The 17,222-nt window shown below is 36.7% G+C and overlaps 1 long non-coding RNA gene across 1 annotated transcript; it reads left to right on the top strand.

Annotated features, from left to right (window-relative positions):
• The first annotated feature begins 11,906 nt into the window (after window positions 1-11,906).
• On the top strand, window positions 11,907-13,494 carry LOC147520577 (uncharacterized). The gene is made up of 2 exons (XR_015212696.1): window positions 11,907-12,418; window positions 13,156-13,494. It is a non-coding gene; the product is annotated as an uncharacterized LOC147520577 (long non-coding RNA).
• Window positions 13,495-17,222: the final 3,728 nt, after the last annotated feature.

Raw genomic sequence — 17,222 nt, 5'->3', positions numbered from 1 at the left:
TTCTGCTTCATTACTCTGGGCCTTTAGTCAAGCTAAAGGATTTTTTTAGGATTATATATATATATATATATATATATATATATATATATATATATATATATAAACTAGAAAGGCAGTGTATACGCACCGACTCTTTTAAAAACTTACTCAAGAACATATACACATTTTGTAAAAAAATTGTATGTTTTAGTTGGGAAAAGGATTTCTGTTTTAGTTGAAAACCCATTTTAATTTCATTACAAATAGTTTTAATTGTGTTTTAAAAATCCGTTTTTAATTGGGGAATGGATCTCATTATAATATATAATAAACTTAATTTAGAAGTGTCGTAATTCGAAGGATTTCAGTTTTTATTTAGATATGCTAGAATTTTCTTTTTCTATACGTGAAGGATCTAACAATAGCTCATTGAAGAGTCACTGCTTATAGGTCCTTCAAAGAAAATTTCTTTGATTTCAAATGAGTATCTCATTTTTCTTTTGGGTAGTCTCAAGTCTTTTATGAGTGGTTTTATAGAAAAACCTATAATAAATGAAGGAACATCGTACTACACTACTACTACTTAGTGAATTAACTTATTGTAAATTGTTTTTATAAATATATGCTCATGGTAATGATCTAATTAGTGCTTATGTATTTTATTAAGTAAAGAGCATTCCGCCGATCTTAAAGTGAAGTGAAGTATCTTAACATTTTCACGTTAAGCTATATGAATTGTGGGTGCTTTGTACAAAGCCGATAAATTAAAAGCTAGGTCAAATTTTGTTACTATTGGTGTTTTTCATATTATTCTTATATATGTAGCTGACTTATCTTAGATATATTTTTAAGACATACTAAGTTGTAAACCTATCAGATTTAGGGAGGACATCCAATGGAGACTTGACTAACTTCTTATCATGTCGGCCTACTATTTTGTTGATATTGTTGTGCAAGATATTGCTATTGCTTAAGAATCGAACACAATAATAGCTTTGTGGCATACTCTTATCTAGACCAATCTATAATAACTTAGGTTTTTGAAGTCATGTTCTTCTGAAAACATGATGGCCTTTCTTCTTTCTTCTTTATTATAATTAGGCAACTCTTCACTTTGCAGCAGTCCACTAAGGAAATTAAGGTAATCAGAGAAATGGCCGAGAACAAGGTTTCAAACTAAAAGTAGTGCAACACCCTCTTTGTAATATTATTGAAGTTATGCAGTTTCAACAACAATATTTTGATAGGAAGCTAACCGAGGTATTTATATTTTGCATTTGTAGTGATGTGCTCATTAAGAACTGGAAAAGTTTCCATTTTCAATGCTGCCAACATTGGCCTTAGGATATGGTAGGGACGGTTTTCAGGTAACAAGTCTCTAATAGTTCGTGTTCAATTTACTGATCAATCTATATTAAAGTTAAAGGAACCAAAGTTTAATTAGTGCACGCAGATGTTTAATTTATATTGGAAATTTTTTTCTCTCTTTTTCTATATAATTTGAATCATTGTGATATTTGTTTTCTTAAGTCAATCCATGTAATTGATTGATTTAATTAGTTTGTTGTTTGTTTTTAATTGATGTTAATGGGAATGTGGGATCCTATTGTAGGCAGAGTGTTCATTATTCGAACGGAATATCGAATTCACTTAATATTTCGTAATTCAGCTCAATATTGATAATTTCAAAATTTGTCGAAATTCCAAATATAACATGGGTTAAAATATTATGAATTTTGGTTTTGAATTTGTATAATTCGAAATCGAACTACGATTGTAGGTTCCAATTTTGTACATATGGAATTGTTATAAGCCAAAAATGATACTGACTTGCTTATAGAAGATTTGTAAATGCTATAGGAACTTGAGATCGTGATTTGCTGAACGGTTTTGAATACTTGCGTTTACTCTTGAAACGGTTTCACAACAGGTATCGACTCTTCCACAACAAATTCTTTTATACCGAGATTCTTGATTTATTGAAAGAGGAATAAAACCAAGTGCTTAAACACACCATTAATCATTGTTGCTATTGTAAAGATTGCGAATCTATTATGGTGATTCCATTGGGCACTCATCAAATTGGATTGGGCAACCCCTCAAAAAAAAAGAAATTTTACAAATTTGCCATATTACAAATTTGCCATAAAGCCCAAGCCCAGCAACCAATTCAACCGGTATTGCCAAAACGAACCCTCCGGTCGTTTTACACTCAAACGACATTTACCGTATGTCGATCGCAAGTGTACACTCAAACGACTTTTAAGTCATTTATGTTTACACTCAAACGACATGGTGGGTGTGGTTTTGAGTAAAATAGTAAAACGGCATTATGACCATGTCGTTTAAGTGAAAACGCAGAAACGACTTCTCCAAGTCGTTTGAGTGTTACTCACACTAACACTTTGAAAACTGGCGGCCATGTCGCTTGAGTGTACACTCAAAACTGCGCCATGTAGTTTGAGTGTACACCTGAAAACTGTGGCCATGTCGTTTGAGTGTGCACTCAAACTACATGACCAAGTCGTTTGAGTGTACACTCAAACTACCGATCATGTCGTTTGAGTGTACACTCAAACGACATGACCGCGTAGTTTCAGTGTACACTCAAACTACATGGCCGCGTAGTTTCAGTGTTAGTGTGAGTAACACTCAAACGACTTGTCCATATCGTTTGAGTATACACTCAAACGACTTGGCCATCTAGTTTGAGTGTAACTCAAACTCAAATTAACACTCAAACGACATGGTCATGTCGTCTGAGTGTACACTCAAACGACTTGGACATGTAATTTGAGTTTACACTCAAACGACTTGGTCACGTGTTTGAGTGTACACTCAAACGACGTAGACACGCACTCAAACGATTCCAAATGCACTCAAACGATTTCAATTGAATTAGAAAAATTGAAATCCGATTTAAAAAATTGGGTTAGAAACAACACAATTACATCAATAAAACTACATGCACTCTACACTCTTTATCTGTTATGACATAGTATCTTTATAACCAAGTTAAAACATGTAATCAAACATGCTATAAAATCTAAAATAATAATTTGTTTTATATCTAAACTTGTTATTATTATTATTTTTCAATTGTGAATCATAAACTAGTTTGGGGTTTAGAGTTCAGAGTTCAAGGTTTAGAAATTTCGTACCAACATATTTCACTTAATTATTTGAAATAATAATTTGTTTTATATCTAAACTTGTTATTTTTTATTTTATTTTTAAAATTGTGAATCATAAAACTAGGTTGAGATTTAGGGTTTAGGGTTTAGAGTTATTTACAAATTTCGTGCTAACAAATTTTACTTAATTATTCAAAATAATAATTTGTTTTATTTATAAACTTATTATTTTTTATTTTCTTTTTCAAATTTTGAATCATAATCTAGTTTGGGGGTTTGGGGTTTGGGTTTAGGGTTTAGGGTTTACAAATTTCGTACCGACATAAAAAAAAATTTAATTTCAAACATATTTCACTAAATTATCCAAATCTAAAATAATAATCTGTTTTATATCTAAACTTGTTATTTTCCATTTTTTTTATTCAATTGTAAATAATAAACTAGTTTGGGGTGTTTACAAATATATTTCACTCAATTATTCGAAATATATCAAAATTTCAAATATATATAGAATACTCATTCACTCAGTTTAGAGTTTAGGGTTTACATAGAATACTCAAGTTTCTCTACATACTCAAGTTTCTCTACACACTCAATTTCTCTAAATGGAACATGAAGATGAAGAAGAAGTATTTGAGGTAATGTTTGATGTACAACAACAAATTAGAGAAGAACAACAAATTAGAGAAGGAGAAAATAGAAGATATGTTGAAAGTGAAGAAGTGGAACAAAATGTTGAAGGTCAAGGTGAAGAATTTGAAGATGCGACAAGTCGAAAGCAAATGAAATTCGAGAAATCGTCGGCGACAAAATGCAAACCTAAATAATGAGGTAACACTTGATTAAAATGAATACAAAACACTTGATTGATTGAATGAATGAATGAATGGATGCAAAATGAATGAATGCAAAACCCGAGCCCAAACGACATGGTTTGGGTCGTTTGGTAACACTATCAAACGACATGGGCCTCAGTGGTTTGATAACACTTCTTTAACGACATGGCGGTGTAGTTTGAGAACACTACTGAACGACATGGTGGGTCGTTTCATTACACTACAGAACTACATGGCCAGTCGTTTCATTACACTATAGAACTACATGGCCGGGTCGGTTTGGACTCTTGATGAAACTACATGGTTGGGTCGTTTGAAACTAAATGCATTGTTTGAGACTCTTGTTTTATTCTTCTATATGTAGAATTCTTTGCCGCTATCCGGGAACCGATCTTCTGCAAACTCGAATGATGTGGATTGTCAACCGATTTTAAGTGATACAACAAGAAATTTTACTACGGAAGAGGTATGATTGAGTAGGCATTGATTTCATTTTTTTTTTAAATTTTCTAAATATAATTTTATTAGTGTATTAATAATAGTTGTTGTTTTTTATGTGTTTAGGTCTTTCATACACGTAGCGAGGCAATCGATTGGGCAACCGCTAGAGGAAGACAAGTTAATGTTGTTGTGGTCATTGAAAAGTCGGAGTGTGCCAAAGGAAACCGAGTAGCAAGATTGAATTTGGCTTGTGAGTGCTCGGGTGTGTATCGGTCACACAAGAAGGAAGGCGAAGAGAAGGCTAATAAGAGAAGGTCGGGAACCAAGAAATCGGGATGTCCATTTAAGTTAAAAGGTATTTTCCAACGCCAAGACCGCCGATAGTTGGAAAATTGTCGCTCTTAATGGTGTTCACAACCATCCATCCATTGAAGACCCTTGAAAGGACATGCATTTGCTACTCGACTAACCGCTCCAGAGTTCGGTATTTGTCGAGATGAGTAAGTGTGGAATAAAACCTAAACAAATATTGATTCCATCAAGAATAGGTATCATGATAACATCTCTAGTATATCCCAAGTCTACACCGCAAGGCGCGTGAAGGTGAAATTGATATGAACGGTCTCACACAATTACGAGTAGATTGCGTGAGTTGTTAGCAAAAAGAACATTATTTTGAGGAGTTGAGACGGGATGAGAATACCGAGGAGATAACGGGATTGTTATGGGCCCATCCGGAAGGTGTTAAGTTGGCTCGGACTTTTCCAACAGCTTTTCATGTTAGACGCCACCTACAAAACTAACATCGGTGGCCTTTCGTGATCGGTTTGTTGGGGTGACTTCAACATGGAAATCTTTCACCGTGTGTCGGTCGTTGCGCCACACAAACAACAATCGACTATGAGTGGGCCCTGTGATCATTTTAGTGGCTTGCTTGGTGACATAAGTCCATCCGCGGATCGTGTCCGACAGGGACTTAGCCCTAATGAGTGCGGCCGACGAGTTTTTCCTAACGCAACACAAGCATCTATGTAGATGGCATATCGCTACGCGTCGTCCTTTCAAAATGTTACGATATTTTTCCAACTACGTAACTTGTAGAGAAAGCCCGCCCGTGGAACAACAGAGTCAAATCGAAGACGAGGTTATTTTCCAATAGATGGGATGCTTTGGAAAAATATTACGGGGTTGAGTACTCAATTTTGTTTGTTATTTCGCGAGAGACTTGGTTTCCTCACGGGGATCGATTCGTATGTTGTTGGGTCGACCAACACATTCACTTTGGGAGTACAACGACCAATAGAGTGAAGCGGTCTCATGCTTTCGGTGAAGCGTGTACTAGGAAATGCAAACCGTCATGATTTTTTGAGTATGTTTAGCTTAATCCACCCGATTCTAGAGATCCGGATGTCCGAAATTAGAGCTACCTTCGAGAAGTATGATTGTAACTCAAAGACACCACCGATTCCTTTGTTTCGAACTCGGAGGCCTTGTCTCACGCAAGTGTTTAGACTTGTTATTTGAAGAAATAGATACCCGCGTAAAGCGTGTTAAAGATGGAGAGATAAGGTGTTGGTGCTATTTGCGCCCATCGAGCCATGGACCGCCATGTGCTCATGAATTAATGAGTTTGAAGAGCAAGAGCGGTCCATCCCTTTGATCTTCTATCGACCCCTTTTGGAAAACATTGTTGCGCTTCTCCCAATGTGTCACCGGTGGGTGTTGGTCCCGATGTTGCACCTTCATGGACTTGTTCATGAATAGGTTTGCAATGGTTTCAAGAAGAGCGAGGTTATGATTAGGAAGCTTATGGAGATTGCCGCATCGAAAAGTACATGGCTAGTACCGCCTTGTGAGGAAGCAAAACCAAAGGTCGGCCGAAAGGTAGTGCAAACAGTAAAGCTTCAAACTGGAGATGATAACTCTTCAAAGCGAGATCCATCTCATTTTGAACATTCTCAACGTGACCATGAAGAGTGGGTCTCGTCACAACCAAACATTACGCCCACCCAAAACATCCACACTACACCAAGAAAGAAGTCTTCTCCAAAACTACCAACCCAAAACATCCACACCACACCAACAAATAAGCCTTCTCCAAAAACACCAAAAACAACCACACCAAGAAATAAACCTTCTCCCAAAACACCAAAAACAACCACACCACGAAATAAGCCTTCTCCAAAAACAGTCACACCACGAAATGTGAGAGATGGCTTAGACTTTGGAAAGACGAAGAGTCCTAAGGATTACGGGTTGGATATTCCTGAAGAAATGCATAAATACATTGTTAGAGTCCATGACCCTGTTGGCGATGGCAACTGTGGTTATAGAGCTTTCTGCATTGCATTAGGAAGAAGTCAAGAAGAATGGCCACAGATGAGAAGGGAGTTGTACGAAGAGCTTACTGACAACCTCCCCCTTTATTGTACTTTGTACAATCAAAGTGAGGTTTTATATTCGATGAAGGAAATCCTACATGAAGAAGGTTACGCACCCTTAAATAAGTGGATGAGCATGCCTTTTGCTGGATACTTATTTGCTTCAAGATTTAATGTTGTCCTTATGCATTTAGGAGCTCGTCGATTAGCTTCCTTCTCATGCCGCTGAGAACCCAAGCAAATCCTGAGAGAGTGACCCAAGTGTTGGGTAGCGCACATGTTGGTGGAAATCATTTTGTCAATGTTGAACTTGTTGAAGATTGTCCGGTTCCTCCAGTAATGCGCCAATGGCTTAGAGCTCGATATGATATTGCTGAAAGTTGGAATTTGGCCTTGACAGTAAGGCAATTGCAATTTATGGCATTGAACATTCCCAATTTAATATGGGAAAATGAGCTCGTTGAAGACCCAACAGTACATGTTATCGACTAAGTTGTTTGTATGTTGTCGATATGATATTTTGATGTAATTTGTATTTTGATGTAATTTGGAACAAGTGTAATTTGATTTGATTTTTATGTTATCAATGTTAGGGCTTTTATTTGATTTGATTTGGAAATCGAGTAATCGACTAAGTTGATTCGGACGGCAAATTTTGAAATCGAGCGATCGACTAAGTGATATATTGATATAATTTGATATTTTGATGTAATTTGGAACAAATGTAATTTTATTTTATTTTATTGTTATTTGGAAATAATGTTAGGGCTTTTATTTGATTTGATTTGGAAATCAAGTGATCGATTAAGTTGATTCGGATGGCAATCGAGTGATTTGGAAATAGAGCGATCGACTAAGTTGATTCGGACGTCAATCGAGTGATTTTGAAATCGAATGATCGACTAAGTTGATTCGGATGGCAATTGAGTGATCGACTAGTTGATTCGGACCGCAATCGAATGATTTGAAATAACGTTCGTATGTTGTCAATAATGACCGAAACTACACGGTGAAGTCGTTTGGCTTTAATACAAAACGACCCAGCCAGATCGTTTGGTCTAAAGACCAAACGATGTGGTCATGTCGTTTGGTCTTTAGACCAAACGATGTGCATGGGTCGTTTGAGATTTAAAGTGACCGATCTGCCGTGGTCGTTTGGTATAAAGGGAAAACGATCTGCTGAGGTCGTTTGGCCTTTATGCCAAACGATGTGGCTGGGTCGTTTGGAAGAAAAAAATTTCAAAATTCGTTTTGTTTTTACAACACTTTCATATTCATCAAATTCCACTTTTCATCAGATATCAAACATTCAAACATTAAACCATACATCAATACATCAAATTCCATACATCAAATTCCATATTCATCAGATATCAAACATTCATCCATACATAAAATTCCATTCATACATTAAACCCTAAACTGAAACAAATTACATTCAAACATTAAACCCTAAACCCTAAACATTAAATTCCATTCAAACATTCATGCAAACATCATATCCATCAATGTATGAATTACATCCATCAAACTAAACTACAAAGTTACAAACACATTCTACAAACCCTAAACTGAAACAAATCAACTATAGCGCCCACCAATGTACTTGCACCTAGTCAAGTTGTACGCCTGTTCGAAGGAGGACCTTGCTTCCTCTGGCATATCATTCCCAGCCAATTGCGGACCTCTCTAGCAAACGAAGCGGTTTCATCGATGACGCCGTTCTGTCGAAAAAGAAAAAATCAAGATAAGTTACCAATCGAATGCAAAAATCACGCTAGAGAAAACTCAATTAAAAATCACAATACTTACAATCGGTGAACAGTTAGGCAGTGTCTCCAGGGAGGGATGAATCGGAAGAAGCTCAGGGTTCACCAAAACTACATGAGAATTCCTCGCATACCAAGTCATGTAGTTTTGATGACACTCCCATGGATAAGACGAAATAGGTCCTCGGTTGCAGAGTTGAATCACGTGATTCTGCCACGACTCCCAGTAAAGTGGCCCAATATTGGTCCAAAATTCACCTCATACCCGCCCCGCCAGTTCTTGTTCTCCAATTTGGCATTGGAGGATCTTTAGGTACAAGTTGCACGCGACCCAACCGACGCGACCACCCTTGCGACAAATAAGAAAGCTCGACAATGTTGAAAAAACATAGCAATCCCTCAAAAAATGCAATGTCATCGATCGGGTTTGTATCTCTGATATTTTTGTAGGGATGCCAAACAACCTGAAACAAAATCAAATGTGTCATTAACAACTCTAATGATCAATTACTAAAAAAAAATATAAACAAACTTAAATACCAAATTGTCATTGAATTTAATACTTACATTGAACTCATTCAAATCATCAATTATCGCTCGATAAAACTGCAATGCATACGTTGTGTCGTAATAGTGTGGAGCGACTGGATGTGTCTATGAGCACGCGGGTGAGACGAGATATAGTTGAAATTTGGGACTTTGTCATGAATACCGGAAAATACTCATAGATCTATGCCTAGATATACACAAATAGTTAACATATTGATAGAGTAATAAAATTAACATTAAAAAAAATAAACTCTAAAATACTCAAATTTTACCTGTAGAAGAGTCATATAGCCTGTAACCCCTTTCACCTTCGCACATGTGGCAGCCCCGAGACCTCTATATAAAAACGTCAAAATTGCTGCACCCCATGCATACTCTTCTATCTCACTGAATTTCAACAACGGCCTCAGATAACATATAGGCACTCCAGTCCCAGACTTGTCAGTAAAAACGGCACATCCAAAGAAAAACAGAATAAAAGCTCTAACAGTCCGTTGAACATCCTGGAAACTCGAGGCCTTCTCTACCACATTCCCAGCAGCGTCACATATAGGGCTATCATGAATCTTGTTCGCAAAATGCTTCCGGATGAATTCTAGCCTTACTTTTGAAGTGAACCTGCTAGCTTCCATCTCCGCCCTAATCAAATCAATAGGGAGCCCCAGACCAAGATGTAAGAGATTTATCGATTGTTGTAAGTTCAGCTCACTGTCCCCTTGCACCGCTCTTCCTCTAACTGTGACTCCACAGATTTGGACAACATCGTCCAAAGTCACAGTCATCTCCCCAACTGGCATATGGAAGGTGTTGGTCTCCGGATGCCATCTCTCCACAAACGCCGAGATCAATGGTGGATCCATATGCTCGTGATAACCTTCCACGAGATCAAACAACCCAGTCCTTCTCAACTGCACGGCAAATCTCGGAGACCTTTCACATTCATTTTTGAAATTCCATTGGGATAACTTCGCTAAGTGTGAAACACACTTCAACGCTCCGCGATCCTCCTGAAAACAACCGAGCACGATTAGATATATATGAACAAAAACAAAATATTTTGTAAAAGAAAATCAAAGTACACAAGAAAAACAAAATATTACCCTTCTCTCCCAAACATCGCGAAATGACATGCACCGCATAGTCATACAACAACTCGACTCATACGGCCTCCCCATACACACCTCTTTGAAACTCCAAATCATCATTGGATTTTCTTACGAAATCCAATACCGGAGGTGCTTCTTCCATTGGTGGTACGCCTTCTACCACATATTCTTCAACATCATCATCCCCGCTTCATCCTCCTCCTCACTCTCCTCCTCACTCTCACTCTCCTCTTCTACTATACTCTTCCCTTTGTCTAAACCTACATCTAAACCTACATCTAAACCTACATCTAAACCTACATTAATATCACTATCTACACTATCTACACTATCTTCACTAAACGAATCAACCTCAGGAACCTCAAGAACCTCTTTTTCCAAATGGTCCCCTCTACGCGCTGATGCCGTTAAGCCGTCCCGCCTCTATGTCTTTTTCTTCCAACTGCATCACCGCTAGAGGAACCGCCACCAAACAATTTCTTAACACCCTTTAATGTAGTTTTCGCTACATTCTTCACATTCTTTGATCGAGGACCCATCGCTACAAAGAAAAATAAAACAAGTATTAGTAAACCATATTTAAATAAACAATGTACAAAGAAAACCACTAGAAAAAGAGATCATCTCACCAGAAAAACTAATAGACTTATAAGCTTGCTATGATAACTCCAAGTATATATGAAGAAATAGAATGAGGTGTTACGCTATCCAAATTCTATCGAATTTTGGGCGAGTTTCCTTTGTTTGGTCAACATTTCAGATACTTAAACCCTGTCCATAACCGGAAATCAATAATAACATCCTTCCAACAACCATATGTACATATAACCTAACTTTTACACGATTAAAAAAAATATATATATATACAAGACTGTTTTCTGTATGAACCGCCATTTATGTACATCAAGTATTACAACAAAATAACTGGACTCTCTCTATAACAAAATGAACTTGACTCTGTCCCTCGTCAAGCATAGGGGAAACCACCCAAAAAAACCACCTTGATAACATACATTCAGTAAGTTTGAAAACCAAAGAAAGCTTCTCACCTATAATGCTTTTACCGCTTCAGTTTTGTTCCCTCAGATCCGCACCTTAAGCAAGTACTCGTAAAAGGCGCATGTGATCAAGGTCATTACTCATTAGCCAAGACTCAAGAACATAAAAGCGATATGAAAGGTGAGTAAAGAATGTCTGTAAAACACTAATCATAAAATGGTAAAAGTATCTTCTCTTATAACATCATTCATCATTCATGATCAAAGTAGCTTTCCCCCAAGTAGTAACTTCATATTCATCATTCATGATCAAAGAAAAAGGTTTCTTTACATAGAAAAAAACGATACATTTAAAAACATTACCAACCACTAAATCATCTTCGACAAAATAATAACCGGACAAAAGAAGAGAATCTGAATTTGTATTTTCAGAAATTACAAATCATCTATCCGAAAAGTAGTCTTTGATCTATGATACATAACCCTAATGTATTGATCCTCAAAAGAGAAAGCCTCGTATAACAGGTTTTTCCGGTTTGCGATTTGGTGGGGGGTGTACTGGGCTTTCTTGTTTGGACTTTGTTGTTTGGGCTGGGCTGGAGGCTGCCCGATCTAATCTCAGTGGCGCCCAATACAGCACTCAGATCAACCCGACTCGAAATGTCGAACATTCATGAGTCTAGATTTTGTAATTTCCAGTATAGGGACGGACAGGTGTCAGTCTGTCACACCCCTTAAAGCTTAAACCCTCTCCTCCCTTGAACCCATGAAATAAACAAAAGAAAAAATGGTCGAAACCTCATCGATGAACATTGACTCTGATGGTCACGATCAAGAGAAACCCATTCCTCCTAACTAATCCGAACCGATACAAAACTTGATAGATTCGTTCAACCCATCAATCGAACCACCAAAAAAAACTGTTACATTGGTTAGCTCTGACGGGTATGATTTTGAAGTGGAAGAAGAAGTTGCTCTTGAATCTCAGGTTATCAAAGATGGGTTTGAAGACAAGGCTGTTGATGATAGAGAATATCTTTTATTCAATGTACACAGTGACACCCTTGAGTTGATTATCAAGTATTGCGAGAAGCATGTTTCTAGTCGTAAAAGTATAAGTGCTGCTGCTGCTTCTTCTTCTTCTTCTAACGGTGAGGAAGCGCTTAAAGAATGGGACGAACACTTCATTAGTGTCGATACCAATACTTTGTATGATATCCTTATGGTAAACGCTTTCTCTCTTCATGAATTTTTTATCTTGGGTTTCTTCCTTTGAAGTTCGGAGTTCTAACATCTATTCCCTCCGTTTTAACCACTGCTATCTCCTCGGGACTCATTCAATAAATAATGTGACATGGAAAACGTCTCAACTTGGTTAGTAGGAGCGAACCATTTACTATATCTCATTTGATCGATCAGCAAGTAATCATTGTAGTTAACCATTTTAAGAGCAGTCTCATATCCATCATAATTGTCGAGAACTTGCTGCCTTGACTTACTGGCCACACACAAAAACTACATTTTTATTTGTATGTTTTTTGATTATCTGATGAGTGTTTGACAATTAGGCCAGGCGCAGATTATTAGCGCTTATGTGTGCAACAGTTATTAATAACTATTTGCATCTTATATTCTTACTGTTCTATTTCATTCCTTGTGAAGATATCGACTTTAGAGACTGATGGGTTTTAACGTCTTCTCGATATTCTGCAATTCTAAGGTTCTTTTCATAAGAAAATAGATGAAGTGAATTAGGAATCTGTGTTACTGAATTCTGCTTTAGATAATTGGTACGGTAGATAGTCATATCTGAAACTTGCATAAATAGTAAACTGTGAATTTATGTGCCTGATCAAGGGACTCTTATTGAATGCTCCCTATATACCTATAATGTTCTTCTCCCCTTACTTTTGGTAGTAATATGGTAGCTTGGGTTGATCGTTTTGCTCTATTTTTCTGCAGGCTGCAGATTATCTGAACATCAAGAGCTTGCTTGATTTAGCAATCCAGAAGGTGGCTGACACAATCCATGGAAGGTCACCAGAGCAGATTCGCAAGAAATTTAATATAGAAAATGACTCGATAATAGACCCTTGGGCTAGTGAATGATATGACCTAAAACGCTTAGATTTTGGCCTGTGGCTGGAGTTTCTGGAGCGTTCAATAGTATTTGAAGTTTTGGAGACACTTGTATCGTATATATCTAATAGTACTACTGTCAGTAGTTTAGTTGGTGCATATTTTATTTGTTGCAGACCCCATTAACATGTCTTTAGCTCTTTTATCCATTTCTGTTCAAGATTTTTAGCTAATCTAACAGTAAGGCATGTTAGATTAGAGCAGCTTGTGTCCTTGTAGACCTATATCTTTACAAGAATTTCCGCATACATATAGGTTATAACAAAGTTAGCTTATAGGCTTATAGCAGATACCCTACTAAAGTCATTAGGTTAAGGATTAACTAGTATTATCCCCCTACTAGATGAGCCAATTAGGATTTTCCCCAACTAGATAGGGAAATTAGGGTCTCCAATATGTCATTGTACTTTCTCTACCCTGAATCTTAACTCATTGACTAGACAATCTCCAGCAGGAATATTTGTTCCCGACAGCCGTAGGCAGATAAGGTGCCATAGAAAGAGTGCTTTAGGGATGGGGACGAGGATGCTCCTAAGGTTAAAGTTTTGTAAATGTGTCCTAGCCGAGTAATGAGAGTGCAATCTGGGAGTTCTTCTTGCACGTAGTTGTTCAAAGGAAGTTGAGTGGAATTTTCAGCACTGCAGGACATTTGCTGTACCGTGTGCAGACACATTTTAGTGATAAATAAGGACTTTGGGATAACCATGCAAGAGTTTTTTGTGCTTGGTATATGATGCTAGAGGGCCATATATGGAACCCTTAAGCTTCCTATAAGTTAGACCTTATTGGCCTGTTGTTGATATTTATGTCTCAACTCTCAACCTGATCAGATTTTGTACCAATAAAAAAAAATGCAAAACGTGATCAGATCTTGTATTGTGCTGATTTTGAGGATTATGTATCGTAGTGTGGATCAGCTGTTCTAGATAAGCTATATGAGTTACATTATTGTGCTTAAACATCATATTCAGTCGATTTTAGATGTACACGCCCTTAGATGAGATGATGGGAATTTTTACCAACAGCAACTTGTAATGGTTGCTGGGATTTGATCCCAGTAACCGGTTACTGTGTAGCCGGACTCATACTTCTATGCATCTCATTAGCTTCACTCTTATCCCGGTAATCAAGGCAAGAAAAATGAAAATGTTTGGTAAACTCAAATTCCACAAACTCAAATAGCTTAATTTCTGACTACGTTTCTAACTTAGAAGGACTTCGTCGTCATTTTATTAGTACAGCTCAGCCGAGGCTTCCCCAAAAGCAGAATCGTTTCAGAACGGTCATTTATTTGTTAACCTTTTTCCAAGTACATTCAATATCTTATCCATTAAAGCCAAATTAACCATCCCATTCCTCTGTAACCCAATCCCATTAGGCGAAAGCCCAGAGCCCACGGGTCGAATTTTAAACTTTTTATCATTAGCATCTTGTACAATCTTTTCCAATTCTTGTAAATTCTTAGGTTGGTAAAAATTCCTTTGTGTTATTGTTGTCTTTTAGTACCTTCACTGCTATTTTGACACCAATAGGGGAATTCACCAGTAGACGCCTCCAAACCCACCAAAGACCTACATTCTTCTCAAGATTTGACGTAAATCTCTTAAGTTCATCAAGTGAAAATGATTTTGGTTTCTCGTTTGTTAGTTTATACAAGAAATCTTCTCGATTGGTTGTGAACCGGCCATCGTGTTCCATCAATTTATCTCACAAAATATAGGTTGTAAACAACTTTAGTTTATAATGAGTTACACTATCCAAATTCTATCGAATTTTGGGCAGAGTTTCCTTTGTTTAGTCAACATTTCGTATACTTAAACCTGTCATAACCTGGAAATCAATAATGACATCCTTCCAACAACCATATGTACATAACACCCTATAAAATATTCAACCCACAATACAATTTCTATCCCTCGTCAAAAACACACACTTATAAAACTACAAAAACAAAAAAAAAATGGTGAACAACCCATTTCTTAATTTCACGTTACCACTCACACATAAAAAACTAATCTTTCAAAGCAAATAAAATATCTTGTAGAAGCTAATAAGAGATTCTCAGTTTCTACACCAAAAAAATTGATGAACCCAAAGACAAGAATAGAAACATTACAGAAAATGTGAGTAGAAGACATACTTCGAGTGCAATGTGAGAGGAAAATAACAGTTATATCTAGTGCGCCATACCTGGATTGTGAGACGATTGGATTGTGAGAAGATGTAAGCTGGATGGCTATCCGGTGAAACTCTGCAAAATCAAGTACAGAGCTATCAGCTACAACTCTAAAGGATTCTAACGCCACTCAATAATGCAATCAAGACTACGACATATTCACAATTCCTTCAATCCTTTTAAACTCACACTATTGAAGATGCGAGGGAGACACTCAAACCAATTGATAAACAAGTTGATATACCTCCTAATCCTTACTTACTCTATAGTCATCCTTATCATAATCGCCTCATACATTATACCAAATCCCAAATACACGAAATTCTTTAAATTGGTAAAACAAATGATTTTCGATTAAACGCAACTAAAGGGAAATTAATGATACCATTTATCATCATAACAGTGAATGGTGCTAAACTAAACAAAAACTCTACTATACCATCATCGTTATTACTTATTACCATCAAAATGTATAAAAAAAGATAATAATATACACTGATATCATTTCTATTGGTCGAAAAAACAAACTATAATGCTAAATAACCACTATACAAATAACACTACTCAAAACCTAGGGTACCGAAAACTAGCTTGTATAACTTACCGTTAACTTAACAGTTAGAATAGCATTACTCTTCCTCGTCATAAAAATTCAACTGGTGCTTTCTTTATCATGACTGCGTGCAATATGATTTCTTTATCTTATATATAATGTTAAATAAAGAATTATGTGTCCCGAGATTTTTTTAACTAATGGAGCTACTGGAGCTACTTTATTCTTTCATGCACTAACAGATCGGATGCAATAACCTTTGGCCCCAACCTAGACTAAGGCTAGTATCAAGTATCAACTGTCAAGACTTCGATTCGAGCCAACTGAACTTCAATATGTACAACAGTACAAGCTCGGTTAATCAATAAGTTTTAGATAGTGTGCCTGAGCCTCCCGTCGAGCCAATGGCACAAGAAGAGCCCATACAATACTTGTCTACTCGGGCCAATCTAGCTTAGTACTGTCTCTTCATATAACTGACCTAAACTAAATATAAATATAAACAAATCAAGTAAAATGCATCTTATAAAAACAATAAAGAGATCTTGACTTGAGTTCTCACTGGTAACAGTCAAAAGGCAAATTTAGCAAGAAATTTGATCATCAAACTTTGGCATTGGTTGTCAAACTTTGTCACTACTTGGAAAAAATAACTAACAATCTACTCTACACAATGTTGAATTATTACAATAATAAAGACAACTGTTCAATCTCAATTACAACGACAAAAATGATTATAGTTCAATAATTATAGTTTCCTAAAAATAAAATCAACGACAAAAATGAACCTTAACGACGACACGCTTGACATCTTTAATGAATGTTCCGTATAGACCGAAGTTAAACGTTCGTTGAGAGAGAGCGAGCGAACTTGGAAATATAGAATGGTGTACCAATTATAATGCGATATTTTAACAAGAACTTTGACTGACATTAGAAACTTAAAGTACTGTTAAGGAACTTACCTATATCTTTCCACAGTGATTGATGACTTCTAAATTTGTCTCAATTGATTGATGCCTGAGTCCTGACGACGCGGTTTGAAGTTGGAGTAACAATCGGCAGTGATTTTGAAGTTGAAGTTGGAGTGACTTTTTCGAAATTGCTGTGAGTGAGGATAAGAAGCTGATATCGAAATAGCTGTGGGTGTTATGTTTTGCT

The sequence above is a fragment of the Coptis chinensis genome, chromosome 2 (genome assembly GCF_015680905.1).
Source record: "Coptis chinensis isolate HL-2020 chromosome 2, ASM1568090v1, whole genome shotgun sequence".
Classification (NCBI taxonomy): Eukaryota; Viridiplantae; Streptophyta; class Magnoliopsida; order Ranunculales; family Ranunculaceae; genus Coptis; species Coptis chinensis.
Note: the sequence above shows the minus strand (reverse complement) of the source record. Positions and strands in the feature narration are given on the sequence as shown.